The following is a 15,098-nucleotide window of genomic DNA, read 5'->3' as shown; positions in this document are numbered from 1 at the left end:
TGGAGGACTAGCAGCCGCGTTGCACGGGACAATGTGAAAACATATGTAGTAAAAACCTGAGAAATCCGTCCGTTTTCGTAATTTGTTATCGAATCGACTTAAAGCCAGATCGTCACATTGGCCGCTCTTCTCTCTGAAAGAGTTGTACTTATCGTCTGCCAAGCTATGTCGCGTGCTGCGGTATGCGGAGACTCTAAAAGCACCATAGTAGAACACAGATGCAGCTTCTAAGTTAATGTAATAGCCAGTAAGAAGTAGTACAATTCAAGTTTTAGTTATGGATTATTGACTTTTTATCCTTCTTTGGTGCCTTGGACATGAGCTAGGAACTTAACATTTTGCATGAAAGGAGGACTAGCAGCCGCATTGCACGGGAGAATGTGAAAAGTGTTCATTTGTAGTAAAAACCTGAGAAATCCGTCCGTTTTCGTCATTTGTTATCGAATCGACTTAAAGCCAGATCGACACATTGGCCGCTCTTCTCTCTGAAACGGTTGTACTTATCGTCTGCAAAGCTATGTCGCGTGCTGCGGTACGCGGAGACACTAAAAGCACCATAACAGAAGACAGATAAAGCTTCTAAGTTGATGTAGTAGCCAGTAAGAAGTAGTACAATTCAAGTTTAAGTTATGGATTATTGACTTTTTACCCCTCTTTGGTGCCTTGGACATGAGCTAGGAACTTAAGATTTTGCATGAAAGGAGGACTAGCAGCCGCGTTGCACGTGAGAATGTGAAAAGAGGTCATATGTAGTAAAAACCTGAGAAATCCGTCCGTTTTCGTAATTTGTTATCGAATCGACTTAAAGCCAGATCGTCACATTGGCCGCTCTTCTCTCTGAAACTGTTGTACTTACCGTCTGCCAAGCTATGTCGCGTGCTGCGGTATGCGGAGACTCCAAAAGCACCATAGTAGAACACAGATGCAGCCTCTAAGTTAATGTAATAGCCAGTAAGAAGTAGTACAATTCAAGTTTTAGTTATGGATTATTGACTTTTTACCCTTCTTTGGTGCCTTGGACATGAGCTAGGAACTTAAGATTTTGCATGAAAGGAGGACTAGCAGCCTCGTTGCACGGGAGAATGTGAAAAGAGTTCATATGTAGTAAAAACCTAAGAAAACCGTCCGTTTTCGTCATTTGTTTTCGAATCGACTTAAAGTCAGATCGTCACATTGGCCGCTCTTCTCTCTGAAACGGTTGTACTTATCGTCTGCCAAGATATGTCGCGTGCTGCGGTATGCGGAGACTCTAAAAGCACCATAGTAGAATACAGATGCAGCTTCTAAGTTAATGCAATAGCCAGTAAGAAGTAGTACAATTCAAGTTTCAGTTATGGATTATTGACTTTTTACCCTTCTTTGGTGCCTTGGACATGAGCTAGGAACTAAAGATGTTGCATGAAATGAGGACTAGCAGCTGCGTTGCACGGGAGAATGTGAAAAGTGTTCATATGTAGTATAAAAACTTAGAAATCCGTCCTTTTTCGTCATTTGTTATCGAATCGACTTAAAGCCAGATCGTCACATTGGCCGCTCTTCTGTCTGAAACGGTTACATTTATCGTCTGCAAAGCTATGTCGCGTGCTGCGGTATGCGGAGACACTAAAAGCAACATAGTAGAACACAGATGAAGCTTCTAAGTTGATGTAATAGCCAGTAAGAAGTAGTACAATTCAAGTTTTAGGTATCTATTATTGACTTTTTACCCTTCTTTGGTGCCTTGGACATGAGCTACGAACTTAAGATTTTGCATGAAAGGAGGACTAGCAGCCGCGTTGCAGTGGAGAATGTGAAAAGTGTTAATATGTAGTAAAAACCTGAGAAATAAGTCCGTTTTCGTCATTTGTTATCGAATCGACTTAAAGCCAAATCGTCACATTGGCCGCTCTTCTCTCTAGAACGGTTGTACTTATCGTCTGCAGAGCTATGTCGCGTGCTGCGGTATGCGAAGACACTAAAAGCACCATAGTAGGACACAGATGAAGCTTGTAAGTTGATGTAATAACCAGTAAGAAGTAGTTCAATTCAAGTTTTAGGTATCGATTATTGACTTTTTACCCTTCTTTGGTGCCTTGGACATGAGCTAGGAACTTAAGATTTTGCATGAAAGGAGGACTAGCAGCCGCGTTGCACGTGAGAATGTGAAAAGTGTTCATATGTAGTAAAAACCTGAGAAATCCGTCCGTGTTCGTCATTTGTTATCGAATCGACTTACAGCCAGATCGTCACATTGGCCGCTCTTCTCTCTAAATCGGTTGTACTTACCGTCTACAAAGCTATGTCGCGTGCTGCGGTATGCGGAGACACTAAAAGCACCATTGTAGAACACAGATGAAGCTTCTAAGTTGATGTAATAGCTAGTAAGAAGTAGTACAATTCAAGTTTTGGGTATCGATTATTGACTTTTTACCCGTCATTGGTGCCTTAGACATGAGATAGGAACTTAAGATTTTGCATGAAAGGAGGACTAGCAGCCGCGGTGCACGGGAGAATGTGAAAAGTGCGCGTATGTAGTAAAAACCTGAGAAATCCGCCCGTTTTTGTCATTTGTTATCGAATCGACTTAATGCCAGATCGTCAGATTGGCCGCTCTTCTGTCTGAAACGGTTGTACTTATCGTCTGCAAAGCTATGTCGCGTGCTGCGGTATGCGGAGACACTAAAAGCACCATAGTAGAACACAGATGAAGCTTCTAAGTTGATGTATTAGCCAGTAAGAAGTAGTACAATTCAAGTTTTAGTTATGGATTATTGACTTTTTCCCTTTCTTTGGTTCTTTACATGAGCTAGGAACTTAAGATTTTGCATGAAAGGAGGACTAGCAGCCGCGTTGCACGGGAGAATGTAAAAAGTGTTCACATCTAGTGAAAACCTTAGAAATCCGTCCGTTTTCGTCATTTGTTATCGAATCGACTTAAAGCCAGATCGTCACATTGGCAGCTCTTCTCTCTGAAACGGTTGTACTTATCGTCTGCCAAGGTATGTCGCGTGCAGCGGTATGCGGAGACACTAAAAGCACCATAGTAGAACACAGATGAAGCTTCTAAGTTGATGTAATAGCCAGTAAGAAGTAGTACAATTCAAGTTTTAGTTATGGATTATTGACTTTTTAACCTTCTTTGGTGCCTTGGACAAAAGCAAGGAACTTAAGATTTTGCATGAAAGGAGGACTAGCAGCCGCGTTTCACGGGAGAATGTGAAAGGTGTTCATATGTAGTAAAAAACTGAGTAATCCGTCCGTTTTCGTCATTTGTTTTCGAATCGACTTAAAGCCAGATCGTCACATTGGCCGCTCTTCTGTCTGAAACGGTTACATTTATCGTCTGCAAAGCTATGTCACGTGTTTCGGTATGCGGAGACACTAAAATCACCATAGTAGAACACAGATGAAGCTTCTAAGTTGATGTAATAGCTAGTAAGAAGTAGTACAATTCAAGTTTTGGGTATCGATTATTGACTTTTTACCCGTAATTGGTGCCTTGGACATGAGCTAGGAACTTAAGATTTTTCATGAAAGGATGACTAGCAGCCGCGTTGCAGTGGAGAATGTGAAAAGTGTTCATATGTAGTAAAAACCTGAGAAATCCGTCCGTCTTTGTCATTTGTTATCGAATCGACTTCAAGCCAAATCGTCACATTGGCCGCTCTTCTCTGTAAAACGGTTGTACTTATCGTCTGCAAAGCTATGTTGCGTGCTGCGGTATGCGAAGACACTAAAAGCACCATAGTAGAACACAGATGAAGCTTCTAAGTTGATGTAATAGCCAGTAAGAAGTAGTACAATTCTAGTTTTAGGTATCGATTATTGACTTTTTACCCATCTTCGGTGCCTTGCACATGAGCTAGGAACTTAAGATTTTGCATGAAAGGAGGACTAGCAGCCGCGTTGCACGGGAGAATGTGAAAAGTGTTCATATGTAGTAAAAACATGAGAAATCCGTCCGTTTTCGTAATTTGTTATCGAATCGACTTAAAGCCAGATCGTCACATTGGCCGCTCTTCTCTCTGAAAGAGTTGTACTTATCGTCTGCCAAGCTATGTCGCGTGCTGCGGTATGCGGAGACTCTAAAAGCACCATAGTAGAACACAGATGCAGCTTCTAAGTTAATGTAATAGCCAGTAAGAAGTAGTACAATTCAAGTTTTAGTTATGGATTATTGACTTTTTATCCTTCTTTGGTGCCTTGGACATGAGCTAGGAACTTAACATTTTGCATGAAAGGAGGACTAGCAGCCGCATTGCACGGGAGAATGTGAAAAGTGTTCATTTGTAGTAAAAACCTGAGTAATCCGTCCGTGTTCGTCATTTGTTATCGAATCGACTTAAAGGCAGATCGTCACATTGGCCGCTCTTCTCTCTGAAACGGTTGTACTGATCGTCTGCAAAGCTATGTCGCGTGCTGCGGTATGCGGAGACACTAAAAGCACCATAGTGGAACACAGATAAAGCTTCTAAGTTGATGTAATAGCCAGTAAGAAGTAGTACAATTCAAGTTTAAGTTATGGTTTATTTACTTTTTACCCTTCTTTGGTGCCTTGGACATGAGCTAGGAACTTAAGATTTTGCATGAAAGGAGGACTAGCAGCCGCGTTGCACGTGAGAATTTGAAAAGTGTTCATATGTAGTAAAAACCTGAGAAATCCGTCCGTTTTCGTCATTTGTTATCGAATCGACTTAAAGCCAGATCGTCACATTGGCCGCTCTTCTCTCTGAAACGGTTGTACTTATCGTCTGCCAAGCTATGTCTCGGGCTGCGGTATGCGGAGACTCTAAAAGCACCATAGTAGAACACAGATGCAGCTTCTAAGTTAATGTAATAGCCAGTAAGAAGTAGTACAATTCAAGTTTTAGATATGGATTATTCACTTTTTACCCTTGTTTGGTGCCTTGGACATGAGCTAGGAACTTAAGATTTTTCATGAAAGGAGGACGACCAGCCGCGTTGCACGTGAGAATGTGAAAAGTGTTCATATGTAGTAAAAACCTGAGAAATCCGTCCGTTTTCGTCATTTGTTGTCGAATCGACTTAAAGCCAGATCTTCACATTGGCCGCTCTTCTCTCTGAAACGGTTGTACTTATCGTCTGCAAAGCTATGTCGCGTGCTGCCGTATGCGGAGACACTAAAAGAACCATAGTAGAAGACAGATAAAGCTTATAAGTTGATGTAATAGCCAGTAAGAAGTAGTACAATTCAAGTTTTAGTTATGGATAAATGTCTTTTTACCCTTCTTTGGTGCCTTGGACATGAGCTAGGAACTTAATATTTTGCATGAAAGGAGGACTAGCAGCCGCGTTGCACGGGACAATGTGAAAACATATGTAGTAAAAACCTGAGAAATCCGTCCGTTTTCGTCATTTGTTATCGAATCGACTTAAAGCCAGATCGACACATTGGCCGCTCTTCTCTCTGAAACGGTTGTACTTATCGTCTGCAAAGCTATGTCGCGTGCTGCGGTACGCGGAGACACTAAAAGCACCATAACAGAAGACAGATAAAGCTTCTAAGTTGATGTAGTAGCCAGTAAGAAGTAGTACAATTCAAGTTTTAGTTATGGATTATTGACTTTTTACCCCTCTTTGGTGCCTTGGACATGAGCTAGGAACTTAAGATTTTGCATGAAAGGAGGACTAGCAGCCGCGTTGCACGTGAGAATGTGAAAAGAGGTCATATGTAGTAAAAACCTGAGAAATCCGTCCGTTTTCGTAATTTGTTATCGAATCGACTTAAAGCCAGATCGTCACATTGGCCGCTCTTCTCTCTGAAACTGTTGTACTTACCGTCTGCCAAGCTATGTCGCGTGCTGCGGTATGCGTAGACTCCAAAAGCACCATAGTAGAACACAGATGCAGCTTCTAAGTTAATGTAATAGCCAGTAAGAAGTAGTATAATTCAAGTTTTAGTTATGGATTATTGACTTTTTACCCTTCTTTGGTGCCTTGGACATGAGCTAGGAACTTAAGATTTTGCATGAAAGGAGGACTAGCAGCCTCGTCGCACGGGAGAATGTGAAAAGAGTTCATATGTAGTAAAAACCTAAGAAAACCGTCCGTTTTCGTCATTTGTTTTCGAATCGACTTAAAGCCAGATCGTCACATTGGCCGCTCTTCTCTCTGAAACGGTTGTACTTATCGTCTGCCAAGATATGTCGCGTGCTGCGGTATGCGGAGACTCTAAAAGCACCATAGTAGAATACAGATGCAGCTTCTAAGTTAATGCAATAGCCAGTAAGAAGTAGTACAATTCAAGTTTCAGTTATGGATTATTGACTTTTTACCCTTCTTTCGTGCCTTGGACATGAGCTATGAACTTAAGATTTTGCATGAAAGGAGGACTAGCAGCCGCGTTGCACGGGAGAATGTGAAAAGTGTTCATATGTAGTAAAAACCTTAGAAATCCGTCCGTTTTCGTAATTTGTTATCGAATCGACTTAAAGCCAGATCGTCACATTGGCCGCTCTTCTGTCTGAAACGGTTACATTTATCGTCTGCAAAGCTATGTCGCGTGCTGCGGTATGCGGAGACACTAAAAGCAGCATAGTAGAACACAGATGAAGCTTCTAAGTTGATGTAATAGCCAGTAAGAAGTAGTACAATTCAAGTTTTAGTTATGGATTATTGACTTTTTACCCTTCTTTGGTGCCTTGGACATGAGCTAGGAACTTAAGATTTTGCATGAAAGGAGGACTAGCAGCCGCGTTGCAGTGGAGAATGTGAAAAGTGTTCATATGTAGTAAAAACTTGAGAACTCCGTCCGTTTTCGTCATTTGTTATCGAATCGACTTAAAGCCAGATCGTCACATTGGCCGCTCGTTTCTCTGAAACGGTTGTACTTATGGTCTGCAAAGCTATGTCGCGTGCTGCGGTATGCGGAGACACTAAAAGCACCATAGTAGAACACAGATGAAGCTTGTAAGTTGATGTAATAGCCAGTAAGAAGTAGTACAGTTCAAGTTTTAGTTATGGATTATTTACTTTTTACCCTTCTTTGGTGCCTTGGACATGAGCTAGGATCTTAAGATTTTGCATGAATGGAGGACTAGCAGCCGCGTTGCAGTGGAGAATGTGAAAAGTGTTCATATGTAGTAAAAACCAGAGAAATCCGTCCGTCTTTGTCATTTGTTATCGAATCGACTTCAAGCCAAATCGTCACATTGGCCGGTCTTCTCTCTAAAACGGTTGTACTTATCGTCTGCAAAGCTATGTCGCGTGCTGCGGTATGCGAAGACACTAAAAGCACCATAGTAGAACACAGATGAAGCTTCTAAGTTGATGTAATAGCCAGTAAGAAGTAGTACAATTCAAGTTTTAGGTATCGATTATTGACTTTTTACCCATCTTTGGTGCCTTGGACACGAGCTAGAAACTTAAGATTTTGCATGAAAGGAGGACCAGCAGCCGCGTTGCACGGGAGAATGTGAAAAGTGTTCATATGTAGTAAAAACCTGAGAAATCCGTCCGTGTTCGTCATTTGTTATCGAATCGACTTAAAGCGAGATCGTCACATTGGCCGCTCTTCTCTCTGAAACGGTTGTACTTATCGTCTGCCAAGCTATGTCGAGTATTGCGGTATGCGGAGACACTAAAAGCACCATAGTAGAACACAGATGAAGCTTCTACGTTGATGTAATAGCCAGTAAGAAGTAGTACAATTCAAGTTTTAGTTATGGATTATTTACTTTCTACCCTTCTTTGGTGCCTTGAACATGAGCTAGGAACTTAAGATTTTTCATGAAAGGATGACTAGCAGCCGCGTTGCAGTGGAGAATGTGAAAAGTGTTCATATGTAGTAAAAACCTGAGAAATCCGTCCGTCTTTGTCATTTGTTATCGAATCGACTTCAAGCCAAATCGTCACATTGGCCGCTCTTCTCTCTAAAACGGTTGTACTTATCGTCTGCAAAGCTATGTCGCGTGCTGCGGTATGCGAAGACACTAAAAGCACCATAGTAGAACACAGATGAAGCTTCTAAGTTGATGTAATAGCCAGTAAGAAGTAGTACAATTCTAGTTTTAGGTATCGATTATTGACTTTTTACCCATCTTCGGTGCCTTGCACATGAGCTAGGAACTTAAGATTTTGCATGAATGGAGGACTAGCAGCCGCGTTGTACGGGAGAATGTGAAAAGTGTTCATATGTAGTAAAAACATGAGAAATCCGTCCGTTTTCGTAATTTGTTATCGAATCGACTTAAAGCCAGATCGTCACATTGGCCGCTCTTCTCTCTGAAAGAGTTGTACTTATCGTCTGCCAAGCTATGTCGCGTGCTGCGGTATGCGGAGACTCTAAAAGCACCATAGTAGAACACAGATGCAGCTTCTAAGTTAATGTAATAGCCAGTAAGAAGTAGTACAATTCAAGTTTTAGTTATGGATTATTGACTTTTTATCCTTCTTTGGTGCCTTGGACATGAGCTAGGAACTTAACATTTTGCATGAAAGGAGGACTAGCAGCCGCATTGCACGGGAGAATGTGAAAAGTGTTCATTTGTAGTAAAAACCTGAGAAATCCGTCCGTTTTCGTCATTTGTTATCGAATCGACTTAAAGCCAGATCGACACATTGGCCGCTCTTCTCTCTGAAACGGTTGTACTTATCGTCTGCAAAGCTATGTCGCGTGCTGCGGTACGCGGAGACACTAAAAGCACCATAACAGAAGACAGATAAAGCTTCTAAGTTGATGTAGTAGCCAGTAAGAAGTAGTACAATTCAAGTTTTAGTTATGGATTATTGACTTTTTACCCCTCTTTGGTGCCTTGGACATGAGCTAGGAACTTAAGATTTTGCATGAAAGGAGGACTAGCAGCCGCGTTGCACGTGAGAATGTGAAAAGAGGTCATATGTAGTAAAAACCTGAGAAATCCGTCCGTTTTCGTAATTTGTTATCGAATCGACTTAAAGCCAGATCGTCACATTGGCCGCTCTTCTCTCTGAAACTGTTGTACTTACCGTCTGCCAAGCTATGTCGCGTGCTGCGGTATGCGGAGACTCCAAAAGCACCATAGTAGAACACAGATGCAGCCTCTAAGTTAATGTAATAGCCAGTAAGAAGTAGTACAATTCAAGTTTTAGTTATGGATTATTGACTTTTTACCCTTCTTTGGTGCCTTGGACATGAGCTAGGAACTTAAGATTTTGCATGAAAGGAGGACTAGCAGCCTCGTTGCACGGGAGAATGTGAAAAGAGTTCATATGTAGTAAAAACCTAAAAAAACCGTCCGTTTTCGTCATTTGTTTTCGAATCGACTTAAAGTCAGATCGTCACATTGGCCGCTCTTCTCTCTGAAACGGTTGTACTTATCGTCTGCCAAGATATGTCGCGTGCTGCGGTATGCGGAGACTCTAAAAGCACCATAGTAGAATACAGATGCAGCTTCTAAGTTAATGCAATAGCCAGTAAGAAGTAGTACAATTCAAGTTTCAGTTATGGATTATTGACTTTTTACCCTTCTTTCGTGCCTTGGACATGAGCTATGAACTTAAGATTTTGCATGAAAGGAGGACTAGCAGCCGCGTTGCACGGGAGAATGTGAAAAGTGTTCATATGTAGTAAAAACCTTAGAAATCCGTCCGTTTTCGTAATTTGTTATCGAATCGACTTAAAGCCAGATCGTCACATTGGCCGCTCTTCTGTCTGAAATGGTTACATTTATCGTCTGCAAAGCTACGTCGCGTGCTGCGGTATGCGGAGACACTAAAAGCAGCATAGTAGAACACAGATGAAGCTTCTAAGTTGATGTAATAGCCAGTAAGAAGTAGTACAATTCAAGTTTTAGTTATGGATTATTTACTTTCTACCCTTCTTTGGTGCCTTGAACATGAGCTAGGAACTTAAGATTTTTCATGAAAGGATGACTAGCAGCCGCGTTGCAGTGGAGAATGTGAAAAGTGTTCATATGTAGTAAAAACCAGAGAAATCCGTCCGTCTTTGTCATTTGTTATCGAATCGACTTCAAGCCAAATCGTCACATTGGCCGGTCTTCTCTCTAAAACGGTTGTACTTATCGTCTGCAAAGCTATTTCGCGTGCTGCGGTATGCGAAGACACTAAAAGCACCATAGTAGAACACAGATGAAGCTTCTAAGTTGATGTAATAGCCAGTAAGAAGTAGTACAATTCAAGTTTTAGGTATCGATTATTGACTTTTTACCCATCTTTGGTGCCTTGCACATGAGCTAGGAACTTAAGATTTTGCATGAAAGGAGGACTAGCAGCCGCGTTGCACGTGAGAATGTGCAAAGTGTTCATATGTAGTAAAAACCTGAGAAATCCGTCCGTTTTCGTAATTTGTTATCGAATCGACTTAAAGCCAGATCGTCACATTAGCCGCTCTTCTCTCTGAAAGAGTTGTACTTATCGTCTGCCAAGCTATGTCGCGTGCTGCGGTATGCGGAGACTCTAAAAGCACCATAGTAGAACACAGATGCAGCTTCTAAGTTAATGTAATAGCCAGTAAGAAGTAGTACAATTCAAGTTTTAGATATGGATTATTCACTTTTTACCCTTCTTTGGTGCCTTGGACATGAGCTAGGAACTTAAGATTTTTCATGAAAGGAGGACGACCAGCCGCGTTGCACGTGAGAATGTGAAAAGTGTTCATATGTAGTAAAAACCTGAGAAATCCGTCCGTTTTCGTCATTTGTTGTCGAATCGACTTAAAGCCAGATCTTCACATTGGCCGCTCTTCTCTCTGAAACGGTTGTACTTATCGTCTGCAAAGCTATGTCGCGTGCTGCCGTATGCGGAGACACTAAAAGAACCATAGTAGAAGACAGATAAAGCTTATAAGTTGATGTAATAGCCAGTAAGAAGTAGTACAATTCAAGTTTTAGTTATGGATAAATGACTTTTTACCCTTCTTTGGTGCCTTGGACATGAGCTAGGAACTTAATATTTTGCATGAAAGGAGGACTAGCAGCCGCGTTGCACGGGACAATGTGAAAACATATGTAGTAAAAACCTGAGAAATCCGTCCGTTTTCGTCATTTGTTATCGAATCGACTTAAAGCCAGATCGTCACATTGGCCGCTCTTCTCTCTGAAACGGTTGTACTTATCGTCTGCAAAGCTATGTCGCGTGCTGCGGTACGCGGAGACACTAAAAGCACCATAACAGAAGACAGATAAAGCTTCTAAGCTGATGTAGTAGCCAGTAAGAAGTAGTACAATTCAAGTTTAAGTTATGGATTATTGAGTTTTTACCCCTCTTTGGTGCCTTGGACATGAGCTAGGAACTTAAGATTTTGCATGAGACTAGCAGCCGCGTTGCACGTGAGAATGTGAAAAGAGGTCATATGTAGTAAAAACCTGAGAAATCCGTCCGTTTTCGTCATTTGTTATCGAATCGACTTAAAGCCAGATCGTCACATTGGCCGCTCTTCTCTCTGAAACTGTTGTACTTACCGTCTGCCAAGCTATGTCGCGTGCTGCGGTATGCGGAGACTCCAAAAGCACCATAGTAGAACACAGATGCAGCCTCTAAGTTAATGTAATAGCCAGTAAGAAGTAGTACAATTCAAGTTTTAGTTATGGATTATTGACTTATTACCCTTCTTTGGTGCCTTGGACATGAGCTAGGAACTTAAGATTTTGCATGAAAGGAGGACTAGCAGCCGCGTTGCACGGGAGAATGTGAAAAGAGTTCATATGTAGTAAAAACCTAAGAAAACCGTCCGTTTTCGTCATTTGTTTTCGAATCGACTTAAAGTCAGATCGTCACATTGGCCGCTCTTCTCTCTGAAACGGTTGTACTTATCGTCTGCCAAGATATGTCGCGTGCTGCGGTATGCGGAGACTCTAAAAGCACCATAGTAGAATACAGATGCAGCTTCTAAGTTAATGCAATAGCCAGTAAGAAGTAGTACAATTCAAGTTTCAGTTATGGATTATTGACTTTTTACCCTTCTTTCGTGCCTTGGACATGAGCTATGAACTTAAGATTTTGCATGAAAGGAGGACTAGCAGCCGCGTTGCACGGGAGAATGTGAAAAGTGTTCATATGTAGTAAAAACCTTAGAAATCCGTCCGTTTTCGTAATTTGTTATCGAATCGACTTAAAGCCAGATCGTCACATTGGCCGCTCTTCTGTCTGAAACGGTTACATTTATCGTCTGCAAAGCTATGTCGCGTGCTGCGGTATGCGGAGACACTAAAAGCAGCATAGTAGAACACAGATGAAGCTTCTAAGTTGATGTAATAGCCAGTAAGAAGTAGTACAATTCAAGTTTTAGTTATGGATTATTTACTTTCTACCCTTCTTTGGTGCCTTGAACATGAGCTAGGAACTTAAGATTTTTCATGAAAGGATGACTAGCAGCCGCGTTGCAGTGGAGAATGTGAAAAGTGTTCATATGTAGTAAAAACCAGAGAAATCCGTCCGTCTTTGTCATTTGTTATCGAATCGACTTCAAGCCAAATCGTCACATTGGCCGGTCTTCTCTCTAAAACGGTTGTACTTATCGTCTGCAAAGCTATTTCGCGTGCTGCGGTATGCGAAGACACTAAAAGCACCATAGTAGAACACAGATGAAGCTTCTAAGTTGATGTAATAGCCAGTAAGAAGTAGTACAATTCAAGTTTTAGGTATCGATTATTGACTTTTTACCCATCTTTGGTGCCTTGCACATGAGCTAGGAACTTAAGATTTTGCATGAAAGGAGGACTAGCAGCCGCGTTGCACGTGAGAATGTGCAAAGTGTTCATATGTAGTAAAAACCTGAGAAATCCGTCCGTTTTCGTAATTTGTTATCGAATCGACTTAAAGCCAGATCGTCACATTAGCCGCTCTTCTCTCTGAAAGAGTTGTGCTTATCGTCTGCCAAGCTATGTCGCGTGCTGCGGTATGCGGAGACTCTAAAAGCACCATAGTAGAACACAGATGCAGCTTCTAAGTTAATGTAATAGCCAGTAAGAAGTAGTACAATTCAAGTTTTAGATATGGATTATTGACTTTTTACCCTTCTTTGGTGCCTTGGACATGAGCTAGGAACTTAAGATTTTTCATGAAAGGAGGACGACCAGCCGCGTTGCACGTGAGAATGTGAAAAGTGTTCATATGTAGTAAAAACCTGAGAAATCCGTCCGTTTTCGTCATTTGTTGTCGAATCGACTTAAAGCCAGATCTTCACATTGGCCGCTCTTCTCTCTGAAACGGTTGTACTTATCGTCTGCAAAGCTATGTCGCGTGCTGCCGTATGCGGAGACACTAAAAGAACCATAGTAGAAGACAGATAAAGCTTATAAGTTGATGTAATAGCCAGTAAGAAGTAGTACAATTCAAGTTTTAGTTATGGATAAATGACTTTTTACCCTTCTTTGGTGCCTTGGACATGAGCTAGGAACTTAATATTTTGCATGAAAGGAGGACTAGCAGCCGCGTTGCACGGGACAATGTGAAAACATATGTAGTAAAAACCTGAGAAATCCGTCCGTTTTCGTCATTTGTTATCGAATCGACTTAAAGCCAGATCGACACATTGGCCGCTCTTCTCTCTGAAACGGTTGTACTTATCGTCTGCAAAGCTATGTCGCGTGCTGCGGTACGTGGAGACACTAAAAGCACCATAACAGAAGACAGATAAAGCTTCTAAGCTGATGTAGTAGCCAGTAAGAAGTAGTACAATTCAAGTTTAAGTTATGGATTATTGAGTTTTTACCCCTCTTTGGTGCCTTGGACATGAGCTAGGAACTTAAGATTTTGCATGAAAGGAGGACTAGCAGCCGCGTTGCACGTGAGAATGTGAAAAGAGGTCATATGTAGTAAAAACCTGAGAAATCCGTCCGTTTTCGTAATTTGTTATCGAATCGACTTAAAGCCAGATCGTCACATTGGCCGCTCTTCTCTCTGAAACTGTTGTACTTACCGTCTGCCAAGCTATGTCGCGTGCTGCGGTATGCGGAGACTCCAAAAGCACCATAGTAGAACACAGATGCAGCCTCTAAGTTAATGTAATAGCCAGTAAGAAGTAGTACAATTCAAGTCTTAGTTATGGATTATTGACTTATTACCCTTCTTTGGTGCCTTGGACATGAGCTAGGAACTTAAGATTTTGCATGAAAGGAGGACTAGCAGCCTCGTTGCACGGGAGAATGTGAAAAGAGTTCATATGTAGTAAAAACCTAAGAAAACCGTCCGTTTTCGTCATTTGTTTTCGAATCGACTTAAAGTCAGATCGTCACATTGGCCGCTCTTCTCTCTGAAACGGTTGTACTTATCGTCTGCAAAGCTATGTCGCGTGCTGCGGTATGCGGAGACACTAAAAGCAGCATAGTAGAACACAGATGAAGCTTCTAAGTTGATGTAATAGCCAGTAAGAAGTAGTACAATTCAAGTTTTAGTTATGGATTATTTACTTTCTACCCTTCTTTGGTGCCTTGAACATGAGCTAGGAACTTAAGATTTTTCATGAAAGGATGACTAGCAGCCGCGTTGCAGTGGAGAATGTGAAAAGTGTTCATATGTAGTAAACACCAGAGAAATCCGTCCGTCTTTGTCATTTGTCATCGAATCGACTTCAAGCCAAATCGTCACATTGGCCGGTCTTCTCTCTAAAACGGTTGTACTTATCGTCTGCAAAGCTATTTCGCGTGCTGCGGTATGCGAAGACACTAAAAGCACCATAGTAGAACACAGATGAAGCTTCTAAGTTGATGTAATAGCCAGTAAGAAGTAGTACAATTCAAGTTTTAGGTATCGATTATTGACTTTTTACCCATCTTTGGTGCCTTGCACATGAGCTAGGAACTTAAGATTTTGCATGAAAGGAGGACTAGCAGCCGCGTTGCACGTGAGAATGTGCAAAGTGTTCATATGTAGTAAAAACCTGAGAAATCCGTCCGTTTTCGTAATTTGTTATCGAATCGACTTAAAGCCAGATCGTCACATTAGCCGCTCTTCTCTCTGAAAGAGTTGTACTTATCGTCTGCCAAGCTATGTCGCGTGCTGCGGTATGCGGAGACTCTAAAAGCACCATAGTAGAACACAGATGCAGCTTCTAAGTTAATGTAATAGCCAGTAAGAAGTAGTACAATTCAAGTTTTAGTTATGGATTATTGACTTTTTATCCTTCTTTGGTGCCTTGGACATGAGCTACGAACTTAAGA

This window comes from Schistocerca gregaria, unplaced genomic scaffold, assembly GCF_023897955.1.
Source record: "Schistocerca gregaria isolate iqSchGreg1 unplaced genomic scaffold, iqSchGreg1.2 ptg000343l, whole genome shotgun sequence".
NCBI classification, from domain to species: domain Eukaryota; kingdom Metazoa; phylum Arthropoda; class Insecta; order Orthoptera; family Acrididae; genus Schistocerca; species Schistocerca gregaria.
The sequence above is the reverse complement of the archived record's forward strand: the minus strand, read 5'-3'. Positions refer to the sequence as shown.